The 7,472-nt window shown below is 42.9% G+C and overlaps 1 non-coding gene across 1 annotated transcript; it reads right to left on the reverse strand.

Annotated features, from left to right (window-relative positions):
- Nucleotides 1-2,881: 2,881 nt before the first annotated feature.
- On the reverse strand, nucleotides 2,882-2,953 carry TRNAG-UCC (transfer RNA glycine (anticodon UCC)). Its single transcript has one exon. It is a non-coding gene; the product is annotated as a tRNA-Gly (tRNA).
- Nucleotides 2,954-7,472: the final 4,519 nt, after the last annotated feature.

Consider the following 7,472-nt stretch of genomic DNA (forward strand, 5'->3'; position numbering starts at 1 on the left):
TGAGAGCAAACAATTCTGGTTTTAAGCCACTGATTTTTAAAGCATCAGTTTATGGCTAGGGCTAATTGATTCAAGCACCAAACTCATGGAAGAAGGCTATGTGCCCATGAACAAAGCATTTAAATATTCTGAGCCTCAGTTTTCTCATCAGTAAAATGGGCATAATAATAGCTACCTTATCATTTAGGGCTACTAAAAGGAATATCAAGATATGTGTGAAAATCTTCATAAATAAATATTAGATTAATGCTTTTTTCTTTATTAATGGAGATCATTGGTTCATTCTACAATACTTTTTTTTTCTTCTTTGTGTATTATAGGAATCTCACTTAAAATTTTACATTGTCACAACTGTTCTACCCCATGTCAATTTTTTTTAAATTTTGAAAGTCATGTATTTATTATGTTTTAAAATCTCATGTAATTTTCAATTGAATTATAGCTGGTTTACAAGAGCTTGTTGGTTTCAGGTGTACAGCACATGCCAAAGTTTTAATGAGGGAACAGTGAGCCTCTCGGGGCCACAGTGGTAGTGGGAGTAAGTGGAAGACTGAAAGACCCTCAAGAGGAATAGTGAAACTCAAGTGAGCAAAATCAATACCTCCCCACTTGATGATGCTTTAGTGTTTGGTTTCATAAGAAAACATTTCCTGATACCTAGAGGGAAAAGCTATCTGAGGCAGCCGAACTGTCCCTGCCTTCCTGGCCACCCTTGATGTCAAAAGCCTAGAGATGAACCAGAAGATAAAAGGAGGTACAGGAAGAGCAAATCCTACAAGCTATCATAACATGACACTTCCCAACTCCAGGAGTGCTGTAGTCAATGCACTAGAAATGCAAAAATACCCAACCCTTAGATCCAGCTTCTCCACCCACAAATTATTACTCCTCCTCTGAGCTTACAACCCATTCTCTCTGTCTGTCTCATTTAATTAAGTGCTGCCCCCGTAACACTAGTGTGTTACTCTGATCATGTTAATTTCAGTATCGCACGGACTCCTTGTAATTTTCCTCTTCAGACCCTTTATTTATTTATTTTTTCCAGACCCTTTATTTTATGTCAGGTGCTTATAACAATGGATTCTTCTCATGACAAAACAGATTTACAGATTTATAGTCAGCTTGTGATGGTTTAATGCCAAGATGTTATAGAACCATCTACCAGTGAAAAAGGGTTCAGTGGAAGCAGACTTAATGATTAATTGGACTTTTCAGATTTAAAGAAAAAAATCAAGCAACATAGCAAACAGACTTTTTCTAATTTACAAGTATTAATAAGCTTATAGGGGGAGCCTTATTGCATAATATTCATTATTTGTTCTCTTAAGCATAACAAATATGCTGTTATGTTGTTGGCTGTTTCTTGTTCATGTTGAATAGCTAAAACAGGTCTTGCTTTTTAGAAGGTAGTATTTAGGGAGTCACACACATATGATAGGGAGGCTTAATCTGTTTTAACTTTTTTATTTACTGTAGTATTCCTAATGCCTGGAACAATTCCTGGCATATAGCAGGCAAATATGCACTCCAATATTTCTTGACTGCCTACTACTTGCCAGATTCTGTTCTAGGCACTAGGGATAATCCATTATGTAAAGCAGAAATGCATGTTTTCATGGCGTTTATATTGTACGAGTGGGAGACAGAAAATAAAGAAATAAGTGAATACCATATTTAGTATGTCAGATAGGATAAAAGCTATAGGGGGAAATAAAGCAGGAATGGGGGATGAGGTGCTGGGGTTAGGAGAGAGAGTTAGTATTTTAAATTTGGTAGTCAAGGAAGACCTCAGGGATAGATGACATTCTTTTTAGGCTGCCTGCATGTGGCATGTGGGATCTTAGTTCCCTGACTAGGGATCAAACTCGTGCTCTTTCCATTGGGAGTAGAGTCTTACTCACCAGACCACCAGGGAAGTCCTAGGGATAGATGACTTTTGAAGAGAAACCTTAAGTTGTTAAGAGACAAGCCCTGGTGATATCTGGGGGAAGAGAGTTCTGGGCAGAGAGAACAGTTAGTGCACCAGCTTTATATGTGGAAGGAAGAGCAGGAAGGCCAGTATGAACAGAACGGAGGAAACTAGGGAGACACTCAGAGAAGGCAATGGCACCCCACTCCAGTACTCTTGCCTGGAAAATCCTATGGATGGAAGAGCCTGGTTGGCTGCAGTCCACGGGGTCGCTAAGAGTCGGATATGACTGAGCGGCTTCACTTTCACTTTTCACTTTCATGCATTGGAGAAGGAAATGGCACCCCACTCCAGTACTCTTGCCTGGAGAATCCCAGGGACAGGGCAGCCTGGTGGGCTGCCGTCTATGGGGTTGCACAGAGTCGGACATGACTGCAGTGACTTAGCAGCAGCAGCAGGGAGACAGTGGGAGACGACAGACTTAGAACGGTGGTGAACTCTAGAATATGTAGGAACCTGGTGGCCATTGTAAGAATCTGGTTTCTACTCTGAGGGAGACAGGCAATGGGGGATTTTGAATAGATAAATGACATGTTTAGAATTATAATTCTTAAAATAAATCAAGGATTAAGTTAATAATAAAGTGTAGAGACTAGACAAATTTCATGTTCAGAAAAAACTGCAAATAATTTATGCAGACAGGGAGGGGGGTTCATGATTGGGAACTCATGTACACCCGTGGCGGATTCATGTCAATGTATGGCAAAACCTATACAATATTATAAAGTAAAAAAAAATAAAAAATAAAAAAAAAATTTATGCAGACACCTTACATTTAAGGAGATGGAAAATAACTTCCCACCCTTTTAAAGGGGTTGTGATTTTCTTCCAAAATGTACGGTACAAAAAGGGAAAGAAGACCAGTAACTTTTTTGTGTTTTGTTTTTGGCTGTGTGGTATATGGGATCTTAGTTCCCAAGACAGGGATTGAACCTATGCCCCCTGCAGTGGAAGTGCAGAGTCTTAACCACTGGACCACAGGGAAATCTCCCCAAATAATTTTAAGGTGGAGAAGCCTGCCAAATACTTCCTTGGCCAGGTGACCAAGGCCAACATCTACAGTGATGTCATACTGATAATATATAAACTATCAACACTCTCGTATATACTATCAATTATATCTTGTAGATACTCTTATATATATATTCAAGTCAACATAGAATTGTATTTTTAAAGGATAATTCCAGCCACTGTGGGAGAATAGATTAGAGGGGTCAAAGGGCAGAAGCAAGGAGACTAGCTGGACTGCTTGTAATAATAATGCAGCAGAAGTAATGGTGACTGGACTAGATGGTAGCAGTACAGGTAATAAGAAGTGGTTGGATTCTAGATGTGTCTTGAAGGTAGAATAGGCAGGGTTTGCTGGTGAATTGGATGTGAGGTATGAGAAAAAGTCAAAATGATCTAAGGATATTTAGCTTGAGTGTCAATATGGATGGAGTTTCCATTCAAAAAGATGAGGAAGACCTGAGAAGGAGAAATCTGATGAATATATCAAGGGTTGGATTTTGTATGCAAGGCAAGTTGCAGATTCCTATTTAGCCGTCAATGTCATGTCATGCGTGTGCACTTAATTGTGTCTGACTTTTTGCGACCCCATGGACCCACCAGGCTCCTCTGTCCATGGGACTTTCCAGGCAAGAATACTGGAGTGGGTTACCATTTCCTATTCCAGGGGATCTTCCAGACCCAGGGATTGAACCTGAATCTCTCCTATCTCCTGTGTTGGCATGCGGGTTCTTTACCACTGCACTACCTAGGAAACCCATTTAGCCATCAAAGTGAGGATATTAAGCAGGTTGTTGGATTAGTGTCTGGAATTCAGAGGAAATTCTGGGCAGGAGATAGAAATCTGAGAGTCATTAGCAAATAATTGGAATTTAAAATCACAAGACCAGATTAGATCACAGGTGCTTGATAACTATTTGATAGAAAATAAATATATACCATCTCTTCCGGTCAAACACATTTTCTATAAGAACTGTTTATATGCAGTTGCAAATAGGGGAACAAAATCAATATAATGTGGAAATTGTATTGGAGTATAATTATAACCTTCAGCATGAAAGGAAAAAGGACTCAACTTGGCTGCTGCACAGTCAGAAGCCGTCTTAGCTTTATTTTAAGAAAATGAAAAGTGAGACTCTGTACCAAGGGGCTTCCTCCCCAAGGAAGCCTTACTTATGGTTCTTGCACCAGGTAGATTGCACTTCCTCCTGTGCTTACCTTAATGACAAGTTCAGGTCTGAGTTCCACGTCCTTGTATGCTGTTTCAGCTCTATCAAGTCAGAATTTCCGTTGGTTTATTGCACATTTAATATTCTATGGATATCCTCTTGCCATATCAAACTGTTGCGTCTGAGACATTCATTTTTTATTTTATTTTATTAATGTTCTGCTAACAAGGTTGCATACATTTTGAGTGATCTGCCCCAACTCTATTTTTTTTTCCAGAAGTCTTATTACTTTTAGTGTGCTTTTTGCAAAATGAGAGATTTTTCAGGGAAATGATCGTATACATGTAGTGGACATGTTACTTTTGTCCACATCTTTCCTAGCATCTTTTTCTTTAGTAACTGTATGTTCCTCATCAGGTAAGGTTATTAATCTGTCCATTACATTCCCCTCCAAAGCAGACGGACAGGAATGGGCAGATGACTCAAGATAGCCAATCAGAACACATCACCTACCTGGCCCATGGTGATTGGCTCAGGAATAGACACATGACCCAAGCAGAGCCAATCCCTGGAGCTTTGCTGGAACTCTTAGGAAGATAGGAGTCTCTCAACTTTGGAGCTCTCTTGGACATTGTTTGACTAAATGATGATGCCATCCCAAGAGAAAGACACAAATTAAGAATCCACAGTAAATTATTCCTGCGTATTTCTCCCATTATTATTTTCTTGGAAAATACATAGTCTTTCTTCAAGTCTCAGTTCAGTTGTTATCTTCTGATGAAATAATTCATGACCACTGCACCTCCTCCACCGAGGGCTGCAAACTCCCTTCTCAATCCCACAACACATTGTACACATCCCTCTTACAGCTTTGCTGCCTGAGTTTGTTTATTGTCTGCTCTTCCCCTTCCCCCACTCTTCGGTGTATGGTGTATGGCATTCTTGATCTTAGTGACTTTGCCTTATTCATCTTTATAAGCCCAGGACCTAACATAATGCCAAGTACATGGTAGGTGTATATTAAATGTGAGTTGAATGAATGGATGATGATATGATTCTAGTAATACTTATAGTTGATCATCTTGTATGAAAAGAGACATTGCCTTACACACACACAGACACATACACACTCTAGGGGAATATAGGATTTATGACAGGAAAGAATTTTGATCCATGATGCTGAAGCTGAACCTCTGATACTTTGGCCACCTGATGCAAAGACCTGACACCTTAGAAAAGACCCTGATTCTGGGAAAGATTGAAGGCAGGAGAAGAGGATGACAGAGGAATAGATGGTTGGATGGCATCATCCACTCTATAGACATGAGTTTGAGCAAGCTCTGGGAGTTGGTAATGTGACAGGGAAGCCTGGCACGCTGCAGACCAAGGGGTTACAAAGAGTCAGACATGACTGAACTGAGTGACTTAAAACAAGCTTAAAACAATACAGTTCATTGGGATGAACCTTGAAAAGAATACAGTAAGGAAGAATGCAGAATATTGGACACTTTGGAAGAAGAGAAAAAATAAAGTTAGAAAAGAAACAGTGCCTTATAAACTTGGAGAGTAGAGAGAGAGAGAGAGAGAGGCTGAGGGATGATATTATTAAGGGAAGTAGGTATAGATAAGGAAGAAAAGTAAAAGGAAATAGATAGGAAAGGAGGAAAAATAGAGAGATGTTGGTGGAAGGCAGGAGTGGGAAGGAAAATCCTGGTGTCAGGCTGGATATTGGAACACTGAAATGAATGTCATAGTCTCTGCCCACTGTAGGGGAAATCTAGGTTTGTCATGACGGTTAAAATTAAAAAAAAAAAGGGGGGGGATGATGAGAAGGGTGTGTGTTAGGGGAGATTACACACTTTTCTGAATGGGCAGCAACCTTCCACAGCTGAAATGCTGTCCTCAAGCTGGGAAAATGTGCCACTCTCCCCCCATTCTTGTCTCTCTCTCTCTGAACTCTGGATTCTTTCAAGCTTGTCAAGACTAACAGGATTTTTATTCTACATGCTGTTCATCCCAGTTTTGATATGGTGGAGGCAGGACTGTGGTCTCATCACCCTTCTCCACCCAGCAGAGCAAGATTTTTGTTGTTGTTTACTTGCTAGGTCTTGTCCGACTATTTTGCAACCCTATGGACTGTAGCCTGCCAGGCTCCTCTGTCCATGGAATTCTCCAGGCAAGAATACTTGAGTGCATAGCCATGCCCTTCTCCAGGGGGATCTTCCTGACCCAAGGATGGAGCCCTGGTCTCCTGCAGTGCAGGCGGATCTTTACCATCTAAGCCACCAGGGAAGACTGTGGGAGGGTCTGGGCATTGCCTAATCCAGCTGGCAGGTGGAAAGAGTTGTTGGAGGAGCTGCTCTGGAGTAATTGATCAGGACCCTAAGGGGCATGAGTATCCTCTGCTTTAGCTCCTCTCTGAAAGAGGCACCTAGATAATAGTATTTGATGTAAATTTCCTGAGTTGTTTTGTAAATGTGAAAACCCCCCACCAAAAGGAAGATGTTAATTACTTGATGAGCACAAAACCCCAGGCCTCTTGGAGCCTAAGGACTGATGAAGGTACCCCTTTTGACACCACCCAGCTACCTCACCAGCTGCCAGAGACTTGTACAGGATTTAATCACAGACTCTGCGACCTCCTTCCCTCACCTGATTTTTAAAAGTGATTTGTGAAAACCCTTGGGGGGAGTTTGGGGCTTTTAGGGCAGGAGCCACCCCGTCTCCTGGCATGGCCCTGCAAGGAACAGTTCTCTGATCCAAACTCAGACCTTTTTTTTTTTTTTTTTTGGCCTCACGGTGCAAGGGACTTACTATTGAGCCTTAACAAGGCGGGGGAGACCTACAGGAAAGGACACACCTGGGATCTTGAAGCCAGCTGTGCTCGCTTCTGGGAGGGGTAGGTTCTGGTGTCCCGGCCACAAGGGGGAGGCCGAGGGTGGCAGGGCAAGAGGGTCTTGCTGGGTTGGTCCTGCCTTCCCCAGAGGGGAGGGGGTACGGGCCTTGGCCTTGCGTGTCCAGATGGCACGTGGAAGGTGTGTTGAGCTCAGATGGGTAGGCCAGGGGTAGCGGGTCCCCGCGTAGCGGCGGAAAGGAGAGACCCACGACGGCAGCTCATGTCCGGCACGGTCGTCTCCAGGGGCGAGCTGTGGCAGGCGCGGCCCCCGCTGGATGGGCTCTGGCGCCGCCGCCTAGGGGAGTCCGGTAGACGGCGCTGAGCTTAAGGGCGGCTGGAGACGCCCCCCAGCGCTCCGACCCGGTACCTGCCGGGGGCGGGCGGCGCGAGGGGCGCGCGGCGCGAGAGGCGGGCACCGAGCGCGTGAGTC

Source organism: Ovis aries, chromosome X, assembly GCF_016772045.2.
Source record: "Ovis aries strain OAR_USU_Benz2616 breed Rambouillet chromosome X, ARS-UI_Ramb_v3.0, whole genome shotgun sequence".
NCBI lineage: Eukaryota > Metazoa > Chordata > Mammalia > Artiodactyla > Bovidae > Ovis > Ovis aries.